This window comes from Eurosta solidaginis, chromosome 3 (genome assembly GCF_040869045.1).
Source record: "Eurosta solidaginis isolate ZX-2024a chromosome 3, ASM4086904v1, whole genome shotgun sequence".
In the NCBI taxonomy this organism is placed as follows: domain Eukaryota; kingdom Metazoa; phylum Arthropoda; class Insecta; order Diptera; family Tephritidae; genus Eurosta; species Eurosta solidaginis.
The window spans coordinates 17,620,990-17,644,889 of NC_090321.1; the positions used below are offsets into that span (position 1 = coordinate 17,620,990).

At 35.9% G+C, this 23,900-nt stretch overlaps 1 protein-coding gene across 3 annotated transcripts in view; it reads left to right on the forward strand.

The window, feature by feature from the left end:
* pdm3 (pou domain motif 3) overlaps nt 1-23,900 on the forward strand; it is a 363,061-nt gene that overhangs the window by 222,415 nt on the left and 116,746 nt on the right. The window lies entirely within an intron of this gene.

Genomic DNA, 23,900 nt, shown 5'->3' on the forward strand with positions numbered 1-23,900 from the left:
GGACCAGGGTGACCCAGAATATCATCTGTCGTGTACCGCTAATCTATTTATATATGTCATACCACGAACAGTATTCCTGCCAAAATTCCAAGGGCTTTTGATTGCGCCCTGCAAAACTTTTTCATTTTTTCTACTTAATATGGTAGGTGTCACAACCATTTTACAAAGTTGTTTCTAAAGTTATTTTTTGCGTCAATAAACCAATCAAATTACCATGTTTCATCCTTTTTTTCATATTTGGTATAGAATTATGGCATTTTTTTCATTTTTCGTAATTTTCGATTTCGAAAAAGTGGGCGCGGTTATAGTCGGATTTCGGCCATTTTTGTACCAAGATAAAGTGAGTTCATATAAGTACGCGAACTGAGTTTATATAGGTTTTATATCGGTTTTTGCTCAAGTTATCGTTTTAACGGCCGAGAGGAAGGACACACGGACGACTGTGTATAAAAACTGGGCGTGGCTTCAACCGATTTCGCCCATTTTCACAGAAAACAGTTAACGCCATAAAATCTATGCCCCTACCAAATTTCAAAAGGATTGGTTAATTTTTGTTCGACTTATGGCGTTAAAAGTATCCTAGACAAATTAAATGAAAAAGTGCGCAGCCACGCCCATTTTGAAATTTTCTTTTATTTTTGTATTTTGTTGCACCATATCATTACTGGAGTTGAATGTTGACATAATTTACTTATTTATATACAGTAAAGATATTAAATTTTTTGTTAAAATTTGACTTTAAAAAAAAATTTTTTTAAGTGGGCGTGTTCTTCATCCGATTTTTCTAATTTTTATATATCACATATATAGTAATAGTAGTAACGTTCCTGCCAAATTTCATCATGATATCTTCAATGACTGCCAAATTACAGCTTGCAAAACTTTTAAATTACCTTCTTTTAAAAGTGGGCGGTGCCACGCCCATTGTCCAAAATTTTACTAATTTTCTATTCTGCGTCATAAGGTCAACCCACCTACCAAGTTTCATCGCTTTATCCGTCTTTGGAAATGAATTATCGCATTTTTTCGGTTTTTCGAAATTTTCGATATCGAAAAAGTGGGCGTGGTTATAGTCCTATAATGTTCATTTTAAATAGCGATCTGAGATGAGTGCCCAGGAACCTACGTGCCAAATTTCATCAAGATTCCTCAAAATTTACTCAAGTTATCGTGTTAACGGGCAGACGGACGGACGGACATGGCTCAATCAAATTTTTTTTCGTTACTGATGATTTTGATATATGGAAATCTATATCTATCTCGATTCCTTTATACCTGTACAACCAACCGTTATCCAATCAAAGTTAATATACTCTGTGAGCTCTGCTCAACTGAGTATAAAAATGCTTTACATACACACACAGACACATTTTTGGTGCTGTCCATTTTAAGATCATGCGATTTTCCATTGATATCGCTTGCATCAAACAACAACATCTGTATCAGCAGCAGCAACAGTTTTCGTCTAATGATCTTGATTACCGTTGACCAAATGAGTGCGACAAGTATTCGAGTGTTCGCTAAGCTATTTGCAGGCATTCGTGTGCGCTTTTTTTGGTAATTATAATGTGCGAACACAAACTGCTTTGGCTGGGTGTTGGCATAGGTCAACGAGGAAATCGGCGTGATTGGATTTTGTTTAATATTAGATTATATAAGAAAAGGCATAGTTTGTATTAGATTGATCACTTTGGAGATTTGCAAGTTTCACAGACTGAAAAATATCAAATATTGCTGCTTCTAACCAAACTGTTTTTGTAAAAATCGTTTTCCTTGGCTTGAGTTTTTCATTATGTCCATTTCCTTGAGATGATTTCGCTATGATTTTAGCAGTGTCTCCAAATAAATTTGTTTCGGTAAAGTTTCGAGACAGACTTCGACATCATTATGGAAATATTCATGAAATGGTGCCAAAGTAGCCCAAAAATATACGATGTAGTTCCAGCCCCGTCAAAATTGTATCGAAGTCCGTCAATCCTTTACGCATTGACAAAGGTGACACTTAGCTCAATATTCGTTAATATGCATGTCCCCTCCCCACTTAACTAAAGATATTCCGAAAATGTTGTCGAAGTACTCTCGAAATTAAACTGAACCAAATTTATTTAGCGATAGTTATAAAACTATTCTGAAATCTACTCAGAGTCGTACAGAAATGATCTGCAAAATAGCCCTTAAAACGTCCTGGAAATAATTAGAAAAAACTCCCAAAACTATACCAAAATAGCCTAGAAATTATACGAAAATAGACCTGAAATATTTTGAAATGTTCCTAAAATAGTTCCTGAATTTATTCCGATAATAACAGCGAAATGATCCTATAGTCTAATGCGAAACCGCATACCTTTCCACACAAACTTTGTCAAAGTTGTAATGATTTGATTACACGCTCAAAGGTAAAGGGTGGAAAGAAAGGATCCCTGTTTAAAAAATAAAAGAATAAACGCGAAGCAATCCGAAAACCGAAGCAAAATAAAAAGTAATCGCATAATAATCCAGATATAGTCCCAAAACGTTTCGAAGGCAATTAGGAAATCTTAGACAGTCTCGAAAGCAATCTCGAATCAGTTCCAAAAGTAATCGCAATATTATAGGGCAAATAGACCCGAAACAATTCAGAGATTGTCCCAAAAAGTTCCAAATAGTAGCGTATCGATATCGAAAATAATATCCCAACATCCCGAAGCTGTTCCGAAATTAATTAAAAATCTTCCGAAAAACAAACCATGACATGAGCCTAAATACGTTTCATAGATGGTACTGAAATGGTGCTGATATGATCGTCAACAGTTTTGATTTACTTTCACGTCACATCTTTTGAACTTTGCTTCCCTATTGATAACTACTGGAAGTATGAGGAAAATGTTACGTAACATTGCATACTTTAAGGCGCGTATTATAAACCACCTTTTAGTGTTAGCGATTGGCAGAACCAGTCAGCTGGTTGGCTGCCGTCTTTCCACTTCAAAAACATATTTGAAACTTAACAGGAGGAAGAAGCTTTATATCATTTCTGAACACAAAATGAGATATTTTCATTTACGGAAATATAAGGGAATATGAGGTAAACATTACGTAACATTGTATGCTTTTAGGCGCATATTAAATACAACTTTTACTGATAGCATTTTGCTGAGTCTGAGGGCACCGCGGCGACTCTGTGCTCTGTTTAAAATATGTTTGAAACTTATTAGCAAGTATAAGTTTGATATAATTTCTGATCACGGAACGAGATAGTTATCAAACTTCACATACGGTTTGCCATCATAATTTCAACGTCGCTACAATCATTGAATAATAGAGAATCGTTTAAAGAAATTACCAATTCAAATCTTAAAAATCACATAGGTATGGAGTTGAGTCTCATGTGGAAGCAACAGCTGATTTTTTTTTTTCTTATTTTGCAAATACTTGGAAAGGATTATTAATAATAAATATCAAAGCGTATCTATATCCAATTCGCTTTGTTTTTGTCTTATTAAAAATGCATAGGAATAATAATGAGCAACAGAAAACAATAAACCAAAATGCCAAATGAGATGAGACAATGCAAAAGAAGAAAATCACAAAACAGTGGTAACCAATAGCTGCTCAGAGGAAGGAAGAAGAGGCTAAGTAATTTGCGGAGTCGGAGTCTAAGCTAACAATAAGAACTCTTTCACTGCATGCTATTTGCTTGTCTGTTGTTATTGCTTTTTGTTTCTGCTATTTATTGCATTAAAATGCATGCAATATCGAACGTTTTGCAGATAGAAAATACTTTCGCATCGAACTGAAATGAGCTGAAACGAGTTGAGTTCAGTTGATTTGTGTTAAGTTGAGCGCCAACAATTCCAGCGGCAAGCACAACAACAAACAAATGTAATTGATGGATTACCGAAACATACATATATAATACATATTAGACTGGCGCGAAAAACAAAGATTCTAAGATCGCCACTAAATTTGAAGCTCGAGATTCCTTTCCAATTTGCGTTATGCTCCTTTTTATTTTTACCACCACCCCACGGCGGCCGCCGTATGCAGAGTTGAAAAGGACATTGGAAGAAATTATAAAGCTTTTCAAGATAGATAATTGTTGAGGATTGCACTGCGACCATCAGCACCTCATCCAATCCGACTATCCTGATGAAGCCTATTAGTTCTCTTGGTTTGAGGGTTTGAATAAAGAAACACTCTAGTCATGGCCCGCTCAAAAGCATGGCCCTACGTCTTGAGCTTACGCAGGATATGTTCCACCGTCACCGCTGAACGCGTGGAACCAACAGGCGTCACTCAATTGTATGCCCAATTTACGCAGGTGGCTGGTGAGTCTGTAATGTCCTTTAAGTATAGCTGTAAACTTTTCGAAAGGCCTATGTCTGCCCTGAAGCGATTTGTACTATAGCCTCCTAATAATAGCTTAGATTTTGTCAAACCAGGCGCATTGCGCTAATGCTCTTCTGTCTTTTCGCTCTCTTCTAGCAGTAAACATCCCATTATTTCCTGTAGACCAATTGGCAGAAGTGGCTCAGGACAAATGGGATGCCTCCACTCCCCTTTGGTCTGGGACACAAGGCAGCAGTGCACCATTGTGAGTTCCTAGTTGGTTTAGCTTTTATACGCACTCCATGACTAATGCTGGCTTTATTTTGAAAATTGAAATTGCCTCGAGTGTGGCTTGTCTGTCGTTTAGTATATTGACGGCTTCTTTGGAATATCCTCTTTGAAGGTTCCGCTTGGAAGACTGACTTATGGCGTACACTTCCACTTGAAATGTAGTATACCCGAGACTCCCATAAGAAATGATATTCTGGCCCTGAGTCCAAAGACTCCGCTCAAATCCGTTCTGATGTTTTATAGCCATCCGTATGCCATACAATCTTGTGTCTGGCTATGTTCTATGTAATCTTGTGTACCAGTTCTATGTTATATCTTAACTAAAAGACCACCTGCTTGAAGATATCATCTCTCAGGAGTTGAGAGATTGGGATTTTATATCTAAGGAGTTGAGATGTTAAAATTTTCTCTCTAAATTCCTTAATTTTTCGGGATGAGAGAGACTTCACTTGGATGACTGCTGTATCGCTTTGTGAAGAGCAGTTAGGTGGTCGAGGATGAGCTCTATTTTCTGTTGTGCGGCATGTACCCATGTACGCGCCCGGATGCATACACACGCTACACGTATGGTCTGGTAGGTCTCTTCTACAGATGAAAGGGATGATGTCCGTCTGTGATGGGTTGATGTTAAGCTTCGAGATTCTTTCAACATAAGCTACAAATCTAGGACGGTCTTTTTCACTTGTTCTTTTTTATTTTTTTGCAGTCTAATACAACATACTACATACCACTTATATATACTGCAAGAAAAAATTGCTTGCCATACTAAGTAGAGACAAGTAAGTTTGTAGTCAGAACAAAAACAGAGGAAAAGCACACTCTTTAGCTTCGAGCCATGTGAAGGATACTTGAAGCGCCACAGAGTACCTCTAAGCATACGCCATCCTATGCGTCATGTCATTGTCGACGTACGACAAAATGTTGTTGATGCTGCTGCCTATGCTGATAATCGTGTTACTGATGCTAATGTTGGTTATGTTAATCATTTGATATATACAGTATTGAGCAATAAAATTGCAAAGCCAAAGTTGTGAATGAACAGTATTTTCAAAGAATTATCAACCTACCGAAAAGGAACTCAAAAAACCAAAGAGTGCCAGGGAAAAGGCGCTCTCGTTTAACATATATAAAAAAAGTGTGCCAAGTCTTATTTATAAACAAAAGTTTAAAATACCAATTAAAGGCTTCAGATAGACTGCTTATTCTGCTTTTCTAAGAAGGGCCTCCTTTTTTGAAAACTGCTTAAAGTGTCACGATATTGTTCCAAATGGCATAATTCCAAGGAAAGCAGGTGACCTTATGTTACAATATAAGAGGTAAGATAGTCGCAACTTTTTTCTTGGTATTTTGCTCCTAGGAAACATTGGCTGTTATCTTTTATCCGGTTGTTATCTTTCTCCGGTAAAGTTTTATATTTTTTAGTTACACTAAAGCTGCTGTTAGGGCTCAACGTCGAACAATTTTCGAGATGGCAGCCGAGATAAGGTGATACACCACTCTACGGTCAGGCGGTCGTCCCGTAAAATCAGCGCCTTCTTTTGTCTTTCGAATCACTGAACTGCCGACTAAAGAAACTCAAATGTTTTGTATATAAAATGCTCCTTATTTACCGCTAAGGGAAGCAGAACTTCACAACGTATTCGCGTAATTCACTTCCAACTGATACACTCTTTCTAAGACTGTGCTACTTATTTACTCTCAGTTGCTTTGCTCGCCTATTTTTCCCATGGTTTAGACTTTTCGCAAAAAGCCTTCTCGAATAGTTGCTTTTTTACTTTTCTCTTACCTCTGTATATTTATTATCTATTTTTTTCTACATATATGTGTGCGTAATGTCGTCTATGCTCTAAGCTGCTGTAAACGTGTGTGCGTATTTATTTGTTGCCTTTCATATACTCATTCACCACAATATTAAATTTATTACCGCTTCTGTGTCTCTTTGGTCAGCTTAATAAAACTTCGTTGTGTTCTTGTCTAAATTTTTCTCAAACGAGTTAAGTGTGTTAGCTGATTAGTTAGCTCTTACACTGAAAGAAAAACACTGGTAAAATAAAACGAAGTTTCTGTCAATTTTTATCCATCGCAACAAGATGTTTAATCAACTGCGCACAAATCGTTAATTCGTAATTGACCATTTTAGTAGTCAAATGAACAAAAACAGTTTTTGCGACAGCTTTGTACGAAAGTACCTATGTTGCGGCATTTGCAAGGTAGGTGAGTTTTCACTGAGATCTTTTCATGGCAGAAATACACTCGGAATGCTTGCCGAACAGTGCCGACGGGCGACCCCGCTTAGGAAAATTTTCTTATAATTAAAAAACCTTATTTCTAAAATTTGTATGTTGTTTTGCCCGGGGTGTGAACCCAGGATCTTCGTTGTGGTAGGCGGAGCACGCTACCATCACACCATAGCGGCCGCCATATACATACGTAAATATGTGCATGCTCATAATACACAGCATACATAAATACAAAGTAGAAGCGCAGTGAGCGTAAAATTCTCTTTGAAATTTGCTCATGTATTGACTGTTGATGGCTGTTGAAATGACCAGTGAAATCAGTTGTGTTAACAAAAAATCAGTTCGATTGATTAGGAATCTGTCAATTTTACAGAATTTTGTTAACTTAATAGCGACAATTTCTCTTCTGTTGAAATGACTAAACTAATTTGTTCGCTTGACAAAGAATTCGGTCGAATTAACCATAATTCGATCAATTTCACCGAATCTCCGTTAAGTCAAGAACAACAGAACCGATTTTTTGATTTTACTAGCATCATTTCTTTCAGTGTAAGCTAAACTTAAGCGTTAAAGTATTGTTTCCGTTTAAAAAAGTTGAACTTTTTTAAAAGTTTCAAACTATGAAATAAAAATCCAATGCTAAAGTTATGCAGATCATGTAAATTTTTGGAATTTCATACTGCTGCTTTTTTGGGAAACACTGTAGCCTCTCATATAAAAGTGCGCGTACGTTCGCTCTGCAATACACGGCATTAGAGTCCGACCGAATGTTCGGCTTCGGCTTCGGTTTGCCGATTAATCGGCTGTATTTTCATGTTCGGCTAACTAATCGGCTTCGGCCAAAACAACGGCCCAAGTTTTGGCCGAAGTCGAACATTACTGCCTGAATTTAATTTGGAAATGAAAATCAATGGAAACATGAAAATAAACACCATTTTGGGCTACCGCAAATTACTTTGAGGATAGCAAAAGAACACACCGTTGACAACATTTTCGTGAGATCAACTGACTGTCAGTGCACATCAAAGCACATTTTTTACAATGTGTTTATTTAAGTACATTTATGTTTTCAATTTTCATGTAGTTAACTAAATGGCTCAGATTTGGGAATATTTCAAACGTGAGGAAGCAAGTGCATTATGCAATGAATACGGTAAGAAATTTTCGTTAGGGAGCTCCGACAAAAAAAAGCAAACGACGAAAAATATAAAAAATTACTTAGAGAAAATTCACCGGGATAATTGGAAAGAGTTCCAGGAATGTGTTGAAAGGAAGAAGGAAAACTCGAAAGCAAAATACGATACTAGCAGCCCGGAAAAAGCTGTAAAACAGTTGACGCTGCCGATAATGTGTAACGAAATTAAATACTGGCCAGATGATCACCCGTGTGCACACAAAATTGAAAAGATGATTATGTATTTAATTATTGTTGACATGCTTCCTTACAATCTAGTAGAAGGAGCGGCCTTGAAGAGAATACATTTTGGAAATCCAATTACACCCTCCCGTTACAAAGTTAAAAGTGAGAAATATTTCCGAACCACACTAATGCCAGTAACATTTGAAAAAGTTTACCGCCCATTTTATAGAAGGTCCTAAGCGTATCAAGGTAGTAGTTGGTGCCAAAGTGCTTTCTCAAAACCACACAGCACCTGTCATCGCACAAACGATAAGAGAGGTTGCAGAAGAATTCAATATTCTTAATAAAGTATATCTGGTAATTTCGGACAACGCAGCTAATATGATCTGTGCTAGGCGTATTGGAAACTTTAAATCATTTGGCTGCGTTGCACATACTCTTCAACTTGTATTAAATGAATCTGTATGGCAAAATGTAGGAATTGAAAGCATTGTAAACAAATTTCGGAAGATAGTAACTTATTTCAAAAAAAGTGAGCAAGCAAGTAGATATTTAAAAGAAATCCAAGAAAAGGTTGGGGCTCCTAACCATATGCTAAGGCAAGATATAGCTACAAGATGGAATAGCACATTTCTTATGCTGGAAAGAATTTCGTAGCAAAAATCAGCATTAGCACTTTACGCCGTTAATAAAAAGGGAATAGATCTACCTTTTACAAATGAATGGGAAACTATAGATCGATTGATTCCCGTTTTGTTTCCATTTTATCATGCCACTTTGGATATTTGTAATGACTCCGCATGTGTTTCCATGGTAATCCCTCTTGTAGCTAATTTACGGAGCTTGTTGGAAATTCCCAGTGAAAATGAAGCAACAAACTTATTAAAATCACATTTGCTGCAATCATTGCAAAAGCGATTTGCAAATACTATGCGTGAAGATCTTATGATCGCTACATTTTTAGATCCACGGTTTAAAGTGAAGTATTTTACTCCAAAACAAACAGACGATTGCAAAGAATATTTGAGGAAATTGACTGGGGAATTTTGTACAAGTGTAGCAAATATTTCAAATATTGTACCAAATCGAAATTCATCAGGAAATGTAAATAACCTTTGGGGGCTCCATGGTAACTCTGTTCCTTTACAAAAATCAAATACACCGCAATCATCGGGTTACGAAATGGAAATTAAAGAATATCTTAACGAGATTTTGCTTCCCAGAAATGCAGATATTTTTCAATACTGGAATATTAGTTCTCATAAATTACGGTTGCTGCAAAATATCATTCTGCTCCACCTACCAGCGTAGCAAGTGAGCAATTGTTTAGTGTCGCCGGCCAACTGTACAGTGATCGCAGAACAAACTTATGCGGCAGTTACTCACGAACGTACGTACCAAAAACGTGTCAGCTGACACGACCTATCTTATGAGTGTGCAATGTAAACGAAAACTCACCGACGTACAACGCCCGTACGTACGTATCCCGGAACGTAGAAATCAAAACAATTTTGATTTATTCCGTAATAACATGTCAGCTGATCGCTCTCTCACTAGACAGAGTTGCCTAGTAAACTTTTGTGCACTAATTTTTGACCGTTTGCAGTTTTATGCAAAAACACCTAATTAAAGTTTGAAAAATTGTGAAAATAATTCGAAATAATTATGTAAAAGTGCAGATTATAAATATGTAATCTATTTATATTTATTTAATATTAATTCCAGCCTTTTACAACATCAAAAATTAAATTGGAAAAAGTTGATGTTTCCATAAGCATGCATGCAAAATGGTCAATGGCAACAGTGCTTATCTGTAAACAATACACACACAAATATGTTATGTACATGTACACAGACGCACACATTGATTCCTACGGGCTTGAGAGTTCGGTCAAACGTGCTTCGTACGACAAACGTCCGTACGTACGGCACACGTCGGTGGGTAATTGCCGCATTACTTGGCGAAAACGCAGACAAATTGTTATTTTTAAATCACAATATCCAGTTGTTTAATTTTGATTATTAGCTGCACAATTTATATCACAAATTTTTGATACATACATAAATATATGCAAGTTATATAGCATAAAGATTTTAAATGTGCAGCTGTGCGTAGAAGCTATATTCTTTTTGTAAAACATAAATCTATATATGTAAGTATGCAAGAGCGAATTTATGATCATTTTTATAACAACTATTTTTGGAAAATGTGAATGGTTTTTGTTGTTTTTTGTTTCTTAAAAAAAAAAAATAAAAATTAATAAGAAGTTACGAAGTCTTTTTTATTTAAAAACTATGAAGTTATTCGGCTTCGGCTTCGGTAATCGGCCGATTAGTAAATCAAAGCCGAATGTTCGGTTCGGCTTCGGCTCAAAAACCTGCGTTCGGTCGGACTCTACACGGCATGGCTGCTAGAAGCGCCACAACAAGCTTGCTATGTTAAACACTGAAATGCTTTGCTATGCTATAAACTTTGCATACAATACATACAAAGAAACACATACATATGTGTGTAAGTATGTAAATAAGATTATAAACTGTATTGTATGTATTTATAAGACGAGATAATGATGTCGCATTATTTATGGAGATCAATCGTCGACTTGACGGCATTTGCATTTTGTCGTCTTTCACTCGAACGACGAATGGAGTTTTATATCCCGTCCAACAAAAACTCTTTGTAGAGAAATCACACAAAGCAAGTAGCATTTTTTACGCGCTAGATGGTAAACGTAGCTACACCACAGAGCGCGTTGCTTCTAAACATTTTTTAATGTTAATAAATTGTTTTTTGAACGCTTTGGAATGTGATGTTGCTCAATGATTCTAGTAACTGGCAATTCTTTGTTAACATTTTAAGGAGCAACAGACTGCATAGACTTCACTTCAACTTTCAAAAAAAAAAAAAAAATACAAAGTAGAAATGCATTTTTTAATTCAATGCTTGTTTGTATGCCTCAATGGAACATACACCCAACGCCAATTGTATTCTAGTGCTTGCAACTGCTTTTCATTTAAAAACGTTTACATTATTTTGTTCTATGGCGAAATGCTATGCGCGCCTGCGCATGACATTATAGCAATTTCGATTGGAAATTAATTGTGTCGCATTCTGTTGTGCTCGTTTTTAAATAATGCACATATCTCTGAGCCATAATTTGAAAGTAATAAGTTGACGTCGTTTGTTGGACAATTAAGTCGAGATGCCACTGTAAGAAATTTAGACCGAGCTTATCTTGAAAATTTATTAAGTAGCTTGATGTTGTTTTTTCCGGAGCTTCTGATTTTGATGTTGCTTTTTTCCAATCTTTCAAAACAATTTGTTATTAACCAAATATTTTTTACAACCTAACTCTAACCCTAGCCAAAGTCAGTACTAGCTTGTTTTATCCTATCTGCTAATTTCTTCTTCTTGATAATTTCCCAGCAATGCCTTTGTTCAGCAAGACGTCAGTTAATCGAAAGAAATGCTAAATTTACCCAACGTGCTTTGCACACAGAGTATATTAACTTTGATTGGATAACGGTTGGTTGTACAAGTATAAAGGAATCGAGACAGATATAGACTTCCACATATCAAAATCGTCAGTGTCGATAAAAAATTTGATTGAGCCATGTCCGTCTGTCCGTCCATCCGTCTGTCCGTTAACACGATAACTTGAGTAAATATTGAGATATCTTTACCAAATTTGGTACACGAGCTTATCTGTACCCAAAATAGTATAAGGTATTGAAAATGAGCGAAATTGGATGATAACCACGCCCACTTTTTTATATATATTACATTTTGGAAAACGCAAAAAACCTGATTATTTAGTAAATAATACACCTAGAATGTTGAAATTTGACGCGTGGACTGATATTGAGACTCTTGATAAAAATTTAAAAAAAAAATTTTAAATGGGCGTGACACCGCCCACTTGTGATAAAATCAATTTTACTAATATTATTAATCATAAATCATTCAACCGGTCGTAACAAAATTCGGCAGAGAGGTTGCCTTTACTATAAGGAATGCTTTGAAGAAAAATTAACGAAATCGGTTAAGGACCACGCCCAGGTTTATATAAATTATTTTAAAAAGGGTCGTGGACGAAAATAATAAGCTATATCTTAGCGAAAAAAAGCTTTGTGTCAATAGAATTTTACTTTCTAAATTAAATTATAACATTAAATTGGAAAAGACTTAAATTTGAAAAAATGCGTGTGGCACCGCCCCTTTTTTGTCTAAGAAATTTTCATTGTTTCGGGAGCCATAACGCGAAGAAAAATCAACGAATCGTTATAAAATTAGGTACAAAGATTTCCCTATAGTAGAAAATATTTCTAGTAAAAATGGACTAGATCGGTTAAAGACCTGGCAACTTAGATATAAAACAAGTTTAAAAGGTTCGTAGACTAGAATAGTAAGCTATAACTTAGCAAAAAATAGTTTTGTATCAATGATATTTCACTTTTCAAGTTTTATTGTAAGAGGAAATGAAGAGACATTTTTTTTTTTAAACGGGCAGTGCCACGTGTTATGTAGAAAAGTAATTTATCTGAAATGAAATGTACAATTGAAGGTCATGCTGAGTATATAATGTTCGGTTACACCCGAACTTAAACACCTTTACTTGTTTTCTTTTGACATAATATTCTTCTGCACGGCGAATTGGGCTGAATTTGATCTGCTATCACTTTGTATAGATTCAACTTGCTCTAAGCCATGATTCAATAAAACCAGGCAGGTGAAGTCCCTATTACAAAATGGATTTGCTTTTAACAATAGACGCCCTCATAACTCAAAGTGTTGCTTCTTGATATTTTCTGCAACATCGAATTGTTTTTAGTTATTCCTTTTGTGGAAGGGAGTTATTTCCTTTTTGTATATGAAATAAGGCCCGCATGCAATACTATTTTTCAGACATTGATTCCGCTGCCATTATTTCATTGCATCACAGTTTTTGAGTTCCTGAGAGAAAATGCAAAGTTTTAGTCAACAAAACTCAATAGCTGGATCTTCGAAGTTCACAACTAAGGAATATGGAAATAGACCGTTGATCTAAAGTGGATGGCCGGCTTTGCAAATACCTTATGAAGTTGCGGAGGATATCTGGGAAGCTTGTAATACGAAAACTCGGTATTGAAGCTATACGGTCCCAAGATTCAACAATTGCTTATCTATGTAAGCCAAGCATTAAGAATTAGGCTCATTGAGCAGAAAGCGGCTACGGTGTAATAATATTTATCAGAGCTTATAGATTTAGCAGGTGGTAACAAAAGAAGTATTGAGCATATAAGATCTTTGAACAGTTAAGATCAGCTTTGGAAACGTTTTAAACAACATGAAATACATCAAGTCTTTTAAGGAAACCCAGCGAACGTTGTTTTTTTCACTCTCTTTACTACTACATCTTATCCCCATATTATTTTTACCCTTCTTTTTAAGCTTTTATTCCTACCTTTTCTCAAATCTTTAGCCTTTGTCGTTCTTATTTTTTACTCTCACTCTCCCTCGATTGCTTTTTCTCTTTACTTTTCTGACTTCCCTCAAATGTGCTCTACTTTTACTTCTCTATGTCTTCTTTTTTCTTATCTCTTTATTTTCGATTTCCCTTTTTCCAATGTAGGAATGTATCGAGTTTGGCTTTTTTCCGAGCACTACGTTACTTAAGTAGTAACGAATTAACCAAATAGCACCAAAAATGTCCCCTCCCTACTTCTATGCAATTTATGACCGGATTATGAGGGATGCCAAATTTGTGCTGTTGTACTACTGACTTCCCCTATCTCTTCTCATTTCACCATGCTCTAACCAATTATATAGCATCACCCCTGGCATACAATTTTCAAAATTAGGTTCCTCCAACCTTGAGTACCCGCCAGTTTGTGTCCCTTATCACGTGTAGACGAAGTGCTGGAATTATTTTAAGCTTAGGTCTACGTTTCATTATTTATAATCTATACTGTCGATAACTATTTTAACTCTCTAATATTTTTTTTTCTTTACAGGTAAGTTTCTTGCCACCGGATCATTGGTGAATACAATGTTGTTGTTAATCGCTTAGAAGCAGATAAGTAAAAACTTAAATATATGTTTGCGGTGTAAAGGAAAGTAAAGGGAAGTTGTGCTATGGACGAGCTATAGACGAATTATCGATTTGTTATCGAAGTGTTGTAAGTTTGGTATCGATAAAAAATGTTAAAGATGAGCAATCGATTTTGTGTAGACGTGCTATCGGTTTGCTATCGAAAGGTTATCGATAAATGAAAGTTACGAAAAGTTATGCACTATTTATCGAATAGTTGCTATATGTTATAAGAGTGTTCCAATTGTTACTAATTTGTTTTCGAAGTGTTACCAATTTGTTATCGACGTGTTTTCAATTTGTTAACGAAAAGTTATTGATTTGTTATCCCAAAGAAAAATATTTATTATAAAAAACTTATCAGTTTGTTATCGAATATTGTCCAAAAGATATCGATTGGTTATAGAGTGTTAGAAATTCGATATCGGCGTGTTAGCGATCTACTATCAAAAAGTTATATATTTCTTTTTCGAAAAGTTATCTATTTACTATCGAAAAGTTATCCAATTGCTATCGGTGCCTAATCGGATTGCTACCAACTTGTGACCGGCGTGGTATGGATTTATTAACGATTGCAATGAAACAGATAGCGATAAAAGTTCAATACAAAATCGATGACACATCCGTAGCTGGTGAGAGATGAATTAGAAGCCGATGACTGGACGATAAATATAACTACCGCGGTGTATGTGGCACGAAATATAAACAAATCTGCTAAATTCATACAATTGACAGCCTTTTTTGTTATTTTTAAGGTAAAGCAAGCATTTTTGTCAAGTGTGTAGTTATGTTCGACATGAGTATGGTATGGTTAGAATAAAGAGGACTCAACTTTAACTTAATCCACATCATAAGCGAAGCATATGTGGCATACTCCATTGTGAGCACAATTTAAAACATTACGAATTCCAAACTGCAATTAATCCAACATCGAAGTAAATGAAAACTTGGACTCGAGTGAGAATAGATGTTGATACTCTGCGCGAAAGTGGCAATTTTCCAAACGCAGTATTCTCTGATGAGAGATATTTCAATTCTGAGCAGTTCAAAGCCAACAAAATTACAATTTTTATTTCATCTATGTAAATCTCTTACTTATATCTCTGTCCTCGAATGTTATCTGAATCTAATTTAAAGTTGTGGCATGCACACTTTTCGGTCGAACTCTACGGACATTACAACAGGAAATGGCATCGTCTCACTAAGCTCGTCTTGTTGTTGTTATTGCTGTAGCGATAAAAGCACTCCCGAAGGTTTTGGGGAGTGTTACCGATTGCTAGTTCTATGCTGTATATCGATCCGGTATGTTCCGGCAAGCACTAGTAAGGTACAAGCACGACCATCTCGACAACAACTCGAAGACAGCCAACACTTCAGTTTTCACTCCGAGACTCGCAGCGAAACTCTCAAGCAGCCAAGCTTCCCAAAAGTTGAGCTCTTTTCGTAAAATTTATTTTGACAATCGCATACAGTCTCATTCTGTAAATAAGTTATATACTTACAAAACGTTAACAAATATAAATAAGTAAAATTTTAATGAAAAAATTGAAATTATTGCTCCACCCATTTATACATTTTTTTGCTTGTTTTTTGTGTTAAGCAAATTCAAAGCAACACAATCAGTTCGACAATAACATGTAATGATGTGACACGAATGAATTTCGCCTTTCGAATCGTATTAGCATATGTGCATGCGGTGTATAATTTAAGATAGATATGCAGATTGATTTGATATAATACCCAATAGGAAATATTTGTAGAAAATGCTTCAATGTGAAAAAAATTATCGATCAAAAAACCATTTCACAAATTTTTTTTTAATAAAACTATAATTCATTGAAGAAGATATTAACAGCAGAGAACAGAAAATAGCAATCACAATTTTATTCTAATCTCGTCAATTAATTTTTTACTTTTTCATTTACGATATTTTACGAAAATATTCCTATGGACTTTGTAATTGGAGCTATGAAAACCTTTCTCAAAAACGTTTACGAAAAACTTCGAGAAAAATTTACGAAAATTTGGAACTTCCCATTTGGAGTTCTCTACACTCTTTTTTAGTATGCGTTATAAAAAGGATATTTACAGCAACGAAAAAAAAACATATTATTTTCGATATTTAAAAAAAAAATGCCCATGATCTCTGTAACTGGAACTATGCAAACATATCTCAAAAAACGTTTTCGCAAGAATTCGAGATCAATTACGAAAATTTTTAATTTCTTGTTCTCTGCATTTTTTTCAGTATGCAGTTGCAGTTTGGCAATTTTTTCAAATTTCGTCAAATAAATTCTTTTTTTTTTATTTTCGATAAATTAAGTAAAAATTCCTATGAGTTAAGTAACTGAGGGCTTCATTCTGTATTACGAACGATATCTTAGATGGACGAATCGATGCCAAGCAATTTCGTCTAGTATTCGTAAACGAAAATGATAGAGTTTCGTTCGGCCTTTAGAATTCTTACGTTGTGTCAAACAGAAAAGCGAAAGTAATTCTCAAATGATATGTCGCCATCTTTTAACATAGTTTAATACACTAACGATTCGTCTCTGAGGCGAAACCAACGTTCATTTCGTAATAGAGAATCAGTCCCTGAAACTTAGAAAACCTATCTCAAAAACATTTTCGAAAAAATACGAAAACTCGAGGAAATTTTCCAAAACTTCGACCTTCTTATTGAGAGTTCTCTGAATTTTTTAGTATGCAGTTTTATAGCCCAATCCTAACCACTCTAGGATCTAGCTGGTCATCGAGCAGCGGCAACGTCAGCCCTGCGTCTAAGGGAGTTGTCGTGTTGGAACAACAATACCACAGGATACTCAAGTATACTAAACAAATACAGTTTTCTTCCTACTAGCACGGATCGCTGTGCGACCACAGCATTTGCGGAAACCAACTTTAATATAAACATACCCAGCAGTGATGACTGGACGGAGTCGGATAAGTGCCTTGCTATGAGCAACAGTATTTCCATATACAAGCTAAACGGTGGAGTTGGAGGTGGAGTATACTCAAGGGACCGTGACCTCCAGCTCTCATTCAGGCTACCCGACCACTGCAGTGTATTCCAAGCAGAAGTTGCAGCCATAATGGAAGCCGCAGCTAGGATAGGCACATTCAATGTCGGCAAAGAAATTTTTATCTTCAGCGACAGCCAAGCTGTCATAAAATCTCTGGGTTCCCACTCGTTCAATTCTGAACTAGCACTAAATTGTCGCCGATCTCTTCAAGAGATGGCTCAACAGAACCGTGCACACCTCATATGGGTCCCTGGACATAGGGATATCGAGATCCCGTCACGTGTACAACCTAAGAAGGGATACAATTTCCACACTTGTTGGGGCACTAACGGGTCATTGCCTCATAGGTAGGCATGCAGAAAGGTTAGGAGCGCCTTATCGTCATTGCTGTAGGAGTTGTATAGGGGATGAGGAGGAGGAAACGGTGGTTCACCTCATTTGCAACTGCCCAGCACTAAGCGGAGCACGGCAGCGCTTTCTGGGAGCTCCATTTCTTGATAATCTGAGCCAGGTTGTGGAGCATGACGTCAAGGACCTGGTAACTTTCATCAGGTCCTCAAAACGGTTCGAAGAGGAAAGGAACGGTGTTTTTCGTGGTATCACAACGGGCCTAATACAACTGGCTTAAGTGTGCCCTCGGGCAGCCACCCTAACCTAACGTAACCTTATAGCCCAATCAATTTTAGACTGAACAAGTAAGGAAAGCTAAGTTCAGCTGTAACCGAACATTACATACTAAGCTGCCAAATTACAGCTTGCAAAACTTTTAAATTACCTTCTTTTAGAAGTGGGAGATGCCACGCCCATTGTCCAACATTTTACTAATTTTATATTCTGCGTCATAAGGTCAACCCACCTAAAAAGTTTCATCGCTATACCCGCCTTTGAATTCTCGCACTTTTTCGGTTTTTCGAAATTTTCGATATCGATAAAGTGGGCGTGGTCATAGTCTGATTTCGCCTTATCGTCATTGCTGTGAAACGAGAGCCCAGGAACTTACATACCAAATTTCATTAAGATGCCACAAAATTTGCTCAAGTTATCGTGTTTTCGGACAGACGGACGGACATGGCTAAATGAATTTCTTTTTTCGGCCAGGGCCCGTACTACGTGTTACGATCAGTGACTGAAACTGAATCGATTAGTTTATGCCGTTACGGGGTACCATTATGCGAACAAAAGTAATATACTCTGTGAGCTCTGCTCAGCTGGGTATAAATAGTGAAAGTAATAAGTTTCTCAAAATGGGTATCGAATTAAAAATTTTTTTTTTATTTTTATGTGTAAGAAAATCTGAAACAGGCTTCGGAAAAAAAATTGTCAAAAATTAATTAGATTTTCGAGAGACCTATAAATTGTAATTTGCGAGACTGAAATTGATTGAGCTACAAAACAGCATACTAAAACAAGTAAAGGTGTCTAATTTCGGGTGTAACCGAACATTATATACTCAGCGTGAGCTTCAATTGTACATTTCATTTTAGATAGAATACTTTTCTACATAACACGTGGCCCCGCCCGTTAAAAAACATGTCTCCACCTTTCCTCTTATAATAAAACTTGATTAGTGAAATATCATTGATTCAAAACTATTTTTTGCTAAGTTAAACTTATTATTCTAGTCTTTATTCGTACACGACCCTTTTAAAAGTCTTTTGTATAAAAGTGGGCGTGGTCCTTAACCGATTTCGTTAATTTTTCTTCAACACATTCGCTATAGTAAAGGCAACCTCTCTGCCGAATTTTGTTACGATAGGTTTAACGATTTTTGATTTATGATTAATAATATTTGTAAAATTTATTTTATCACAAGTGGGCGGTGCCACGCCCATTTAAATTTTTTTTTCAAACTTTTATCACGAGTCTCAATATCAGTTCACGTGTCAAATTTCAACATTCTAGGTGCATTATTTACTAAGTAATCAGGTTTTTTGTATTTTTCAAAATTTTATATATATAAAAACTGGGCGTGGTTATCATCCGATTTCGCTAATTTTCAATACCAATCTATTCTATATAGTCTAGATAAGCTCGTATAACAAACTTTGGTGAAGATATCTCAATATTTACTTAAGTTATCGTGTTAACGGACGGACAGACGGACGGACGGACATGGGTCAATCAAATTTTTTTTCGATACTGATGATTTTGATATATGGAAGTCTATGTCTATCTCGATTCCTTTATATCTGTACAACCAACCGTTATCCAATCAAAGTTAATATACTCTGTGTGCAAAGCACGCTGAATATAAAAAATTCAGGAAATTCCAAATAAATTTTTCGAAATTTTTTCGATTTTTTTCGAAAAGTTTTTCAGATTGGTTTACAAAGTTTCAGTTAAAGAATTTATAGAAGTTAGAATTTAATAAAAAAAAGTTTGATCAAAAATTTTCGCTGCTATATTCGAGTACGCTGCTGAATAAAGATGCCATAAAAAAAACTTATGCAACCTCGAACTTGCTGAAAGCTTCTAAAAAATCAAAGCAATATATAGAGAAAATACGAAATACAATCTTATGTTAATTGAATTCAAAAATAGGAAAAATATGTGTAATTAAGAACGCTAAACAGAAGCTGGCGATGTTATCGATGAGTTCGGTACTTAATTATGCACACGAATTAAAATTGAAAAAAAAAAAAAAATTGTTGACGTATTCAAATGAGTTTAAAATGTTTTTTTGAATCAAGCTAGATTGCTAAGCGCGATCACTCTTGATTGCATATGTAATCAAATAAATACAATAGATACTTATTTGCAACGCCCCAACAAAAATGGCTGCACAAATTAACAAACGAATCAAAGGTAAAGGCGAGGGCTAGAACGCAAATGTAAACTAACAAACGGACATTTAATTCGAAATTCAAATTTTCCTTCTTAAGACGAACACAGAAAGTATGCACGCACTTCTAAACATACATACATATATACATATATCTATAATTTACATACATACAAATTAAAAACACAAAATCTACCTTTGAATTTGCTGGCCGTTTATGTGCTCACTGTTTTTACTCCGCCCCTCCCTTCCCCCACACACCTAATTTCAGGAGCGTCGACTTGATATAACCGCAAAAGGATTGCAACGCACACAAAACACTTAATTAATTCACCAGACAAGACAGAGGCCACGAAATGCAAAATGGAAATGAGTTGTGGTGTCAGCCTGCTGGACGAGGCGGAAAAGACAGCAAAAAACTTGCAATTCGAACAGGCAAATGGAGTATGGATGTAGTATGGGGTGGAGCACAAGAATGTCGTATGTATGCATACTTGTAAGAAGGTGGAACAGCTTGGCAATGGCCGCAGGGGACACTGTTCACAAATACATACATTCATATATGTATGTATATTTGTTTTTGTATGTTGTATTATATATTATAAGCCAACTACAATTAGTTAGTGAATAGTTTGAAAATTGTGCATACATATAAATGTAAATATGTATGGGGTATTCCATCCCATTTCGACCAATTTTGAACCCGACCTCCTTAGAATTGGCTGAAAGTTGTTCTTCTTTTTCTAGCTTACGAAAGACGTTTTTCAGAATTTTTTTCAAATTTTTTCATCCAACTCAAAAAAAGTTATGAATTTAAAAAAAAAACACCGTTTTTGTTTTCAAAATGCTATAACTTTTTCAAAAATTGACCGTTTGGGATCCTTTTTTTTTAAATTTCTTTTTAAATGTACTTTTCAGAAAAAATACAAAAAAAAATTTTAAAGTTTTTTTTTTTTTTTCAATTAAATAAAAAAAAAAAAAATCGGCCCACTCCGGGATTAGTGGGGATAATTGCAGAATTGATTGAAGTTTTTTATGAGAAAAAAAAAATGACGAAATTCGAAAAATCTCGAAAAACTGAAAAATTACAAAAAAAAACTTTAAAAATTTTTTTGTATTTTTCCGAAAAGTACATTTAAAAACAAATTTAAAAAAAAAAAGATCCCAAACGGTCAATTTTTGAAAAAGTTATAGCATTTTGAAAAAAAAGCGGTGTTTTTTTTTAAATTCATAATTTTCTTTGGAGTTGTATGAAAAAATTTGAAAAAATTCTGAAAAACGTCTTTCGTAAGCTAGAAAAAGAAGAAAAACTTTCAGCCAATTCTAAAGGGGTCGAGTTCAAAATTGGTCGAAATGGGATGGAATACCCCGTATGTATGTAGGTATGCATCTCGTTTTGCAATGGGTGTACTCAACTACATACAAACATAATCAAATAATTAGAAATTATAATGGAAAATGTTAGGTTTTAATGCTGGACTGTGGCAGGGTCAATAAGACGGTTGAACGGCGAAAGGCGAGGAGGACTTAACAGTAGTACATGGCTGAGGTCTGTTCAAAGATGGCGGTCGTGAAATGAATTGTGTTAGCTATATTATTCAGGATATCTTCTAGAAATTTACATGACAGTTGGCGTAAAGAATGGGCAAGAAGACATTTTAATACTTATGTATATTGGTTTATTTGATTACTTTCAGATAATATTTACATGCAAACAAATTTATGTACTTGTTCCTATAACACTCACACGTAGAACGTGCACCTAGACACAGACAAATAAAAATGGGTTATCACTACAAAAACCTAAGAATTCTAAGCCACGCTTTGCAGTAACTGAAAGTTTCAGAACGAACGGTGAACAGCACCGGTTGACCCAACTTTCTATTCTAGATACTCGTTATTCGTTGGAAACATCGGTTACCTATTAATTTTGGTGTGCGATAAGGAAGCCTTGAAATCCTTTACACTGAAGTCTGCTTATCTTATTCCCACTCCTTTGAAATGTAGATTTTTACAGGAAGTTATCCCATAGCATTCTCAGAATTATATATAAGTGAAGTGTTCACCACGTTTGCGGGATGATTGTCCACCGCTTGTCTCTGTACAGCTCACTGTTCTTCTCTTCCATTACCACCACTAATTTCGCCACTGGCTAAAATCGGCTCTGAATTGGCTGAACGCGAATTCAGTCTTCTATACTAAAAGAACCGTCGACTTACTGCATTGTTTGCCTGTGATGCCGGCTTCTAATTATTAAGTGTAAGACTACGTACCAACGGTAAACTTATGAGTAGATAGAAGATATCGGCGTTGTAAATTTCTTACGTAGAGAAGACATCCTCGGAAAGGATGAGCAACCAACCATGAAATTACTGAAATTTTTACCTCGTTATCCTGCAGCTAGAACCCTTTAATATACTAAGGCGCATACCATAGACACCCTTTTTAAAAGAGGATATGTGTATAACATACATATGTGATGAGTTAATTTACAGGGGCAGAATCTGGTGTACAGTAGTCTGATCGGCTTGATATAAAGACGAAAGCCAATAGTGCGCTGGAATTTCCCATGATTCACAAGCTTATTCACGTTTCGTTGCTGCGATCAGATTAATCAGTCAAAAAGCTGTACCATTTCCACCTCCTAGGCAGAGGAATAAGCATACAGCTTTGTCCATCACACCAGGACTCAATAGAAGGAGCCACCTTGATCTATGTCTTAAACACGATATACTATATTTGAAGTAACCGTCAGTTCTTGCCATCTCGACAACATTACAAGGAAAGCGAAGCTATTCTTACCCAGTCCCCTAACTTAAGCATCCACGGTACCTTTCGGTGGAGCATAATCCTAAGGTATTTAATCCTATCAGAGATCCTCTACGGTACTCCCACAAATTTAGGGACTTGTACCACCACCTGACAGCTAATCCGCATGATTCAGTCCCGCTGGTCACCCCCTGACAAGAATTGCAGCAACTATTCACGTTCGCTATTCCGATCGGGGGAAGGGGGGATAGAATACTCCATACAGACTTATTCCGATTTTTACAGAAAGAATCGTATCGATTTTGATTTTTTATCATACGATCTCCTATTTGCTGTTGCATCCGTCGTATTGAAAATTACCTACATACAGTTCGCTAGCTCTATGCTACTTCAATTAAACCCAACAGATGGTGGCAGTACCATCTACTCGGATGTGTAAACATACGCCGATAACTAATCGATAACAAGTCGGAAAATAAAAAATCGATAACTTTTCGTTAAAAACCAGATAGCTAAACAACCAAAAATTGATAAGCCGTCTTTAGAAACCCTCAGGTTGGGTTGAATTGGCTGCCCGAGGGCACACTTAGTTCAGTAAGATTAGGCGCGTTGTGATACTACAAAAGGACTATATTCCCCTTCCTCAATGAACCATTTTGGAGCCGATATCAGCTACCAGGTCTTTGATGTCATACTCCAAGATCTTGCATACATTGTCTATAAAGGGAGATCCCAGAAAGCGCTGCCTTGCGCCACTTACTGCCGGGCAAATGCAGATGAGGTAAACCACCGTTTCCTACACTTCATCATCTTCATTCTCTTTACAACTCCTGCATCAACGTAAAACCCATTAGTCAACGATACATATTTTTATCAATAATAAATTCATAACACATCGATAAGAAATCGATAACTAGTCTAGACGCCAATAGAAAAGCTCGTCGAAAATTAGTGGTTAATATGACTACTACCTGTCGATAACAATTGTATAACTCGTCGATAATGATTTTTATCGATAACAACCCGTTGGTACTTCAATAACAAATCGATAACACG